Source organism: Octodon degus, unplaced genomic scaffold (genome assembly GCF_000260255.1).
Source record: "Octodon degus isolate 3935 unplaced genomic scaffold, OctDeg1.0 scaffold00053, whole genome shotgun sequence".
NCBI classification, from domain to species: Eukaryota; Metazoa; Chordata; class Mammalia; order Rodentia; family Octodontidae; genus Octodon; species Octodon degus.
In genome coordinates, this window is record NW_004524629.1 from 6,479,431 (window position 1) to 6,481,364 (window position 1,934).

Genomic DNA, 1,934 nt, shown 5'->3' on the forward strand with positions numbered 1-1,934 from the left:
CTGATAATTTAATAAATACAAATTGAAACAACACTGAGATTCTGTTTTACCCTGGAAAGGGTGGCTATTATCAAGAAATCAACCAATAACCAAATGCTTGTGGGGTTGTGGGGAAAAGGAGACCCGTCTCCATTGTTGGTGGAAGTGTAGACTGGTGCAACCACTGTGGAAATCAGTACAGAAATTCCTAAAAAACTAAAACTAGAGGTTCCGTTTGATTCAGCTGTTCTCTTTTTTGAATCTTTCCAAAAGTATTAAAAACATCATACCACAACAATATATGCACAACCATGTTTATAGCATGCTGCTATACTATGGCTTGTATTAGGTAAATCTTGGAAACAATCCAAGTGTCACCAGCTGACAAATGGATAGAAAAGATGTGTTTTTTAAAAATATAGTGGATTGCTATTCTGCCATAAAGAGGGATAAATTTGAGACATTTCTAGCTAAATGGGTGGAACTGGAGACCATACTCCGAAATAAAATAAGTCAGACACACATTTAAATCCTGTATTCTCTTGTGTGAGAAACCAAAAGTGTAAATAAGGCCCAAAATGTATAATAAATATTGGAAAGTGGGAAGAAAATGTTCAAATGTGAGGGGAACAAGGGAGGGAGGAGGGGAAAGGAAAGAAGGAACAGGAAAAAAGAATAGGAAAAATTGAAACAAAGCTTTTGTAAATCAGGAGGGGAAAAGGGGTTGAAGAAAGAGGAGGGGAATCAGAAAAAAAGAAAAAGAAGCAAGCTATATCATGTACAAGTGTAAGTTCCCTATAATGAATATTGTCATTGTGTGTCTAAAATGTGCCACTAAAATTAAAGTCCTAGCTCTGAAAGCAGTTCTAAGTATGTTCTTCAAAAGTCGTTTTTTTTGTTTTTTTTTTCTTTAAAGCAATGTCAACATTACTGGGTTGTCAAAGATGATAGCTGTTAGAAAGGAATGCTTTGCAATAATGATTTCCTGACATTTTTACATAAAAACATAATCTTTTGTTTGGTTTTTTTTTTTTTTGAGCAACCCAGGATTGAACTCAGGCCCTTGAGCTTGCCAGGCAAGCGCTTATTTTACTGAGCCATCTCCCTGGCCCCAAAACATACTGTCTTAATTGTCACTTCCCTTATGGATAGTATGCCTAACTTCTTTAGTAAAACTAAATATTTCATCTTCTTTGTTTGAATGTGTTTTACTCCTTACTGTGCAAGGTTGGTGTATAAGTCCATGGCACTGATTCATTTTGTCCCTATTTCCATGGTATCATTTCTTATATTGTAGTTGGTAAACAAAACTTCAGGAATTGGGGCTATTCAATTGTGCAAAAATTAAAAATTGATCATCTTATAGCTAGTAAGATGACGTTAATACACAAATCAAAGTGACCTAAATTGATTGGTTAATTACTTGAATTTTGACGTGACTTGCTAATAACTTGTTATAAAGTTGTAAAATCTGTAAAACAGTATTTGATAAGCATCATTATTTTCTTATTCCATTCTTGGTGACTCAGATTGTTATAATGACTCAAGTCCTGTTACTTCCTAACGTACTGATATTCTTGTGGTACTTATTCATTTACCATTACAGAAATTGGAAGGAAAAAATATCTCATTGCTTTTTTTAAATGTTATATTTCTTGCATAGAATGTATTACTTTTGCTATTGTTTAAAAATCAGTTTTATTGAGGTATATATTTATTTTGAAAAAATGCACCGATTTTAGGGAAACCACTTTAAAAACCATTGAAAAAAGTTGTCAATATATATTAGATAGTGTTCGGATAAAACAATCCTGGTGGCTATAATAGCTTTTTTTTTTTTTGTATTTTAGGGAAGGGTCTACAGGGGTTCAAGGTCTCACTACTAGATTGGACTCATAGTGACCCACCTGTTTACAGCCTCCCAAGAGCTGGGATTACAGGCATACACCACCACA

General features: G+C 34.0%; 1 protein-coding gene across 1 annotated transcript in view; it reads left to right on the forward strand.

The window, feature by feature from the left end:
• Positions 1-1,934, forward strand: part of LOC111817276 (GRAM domain-containing protein 1C-like) — a 74,832-nt gene that overhangs the window by 47,839 nt on the left and 25,059 nt on the right. The gene's annotated exons all lie outside the window — the stretch shown is intronic.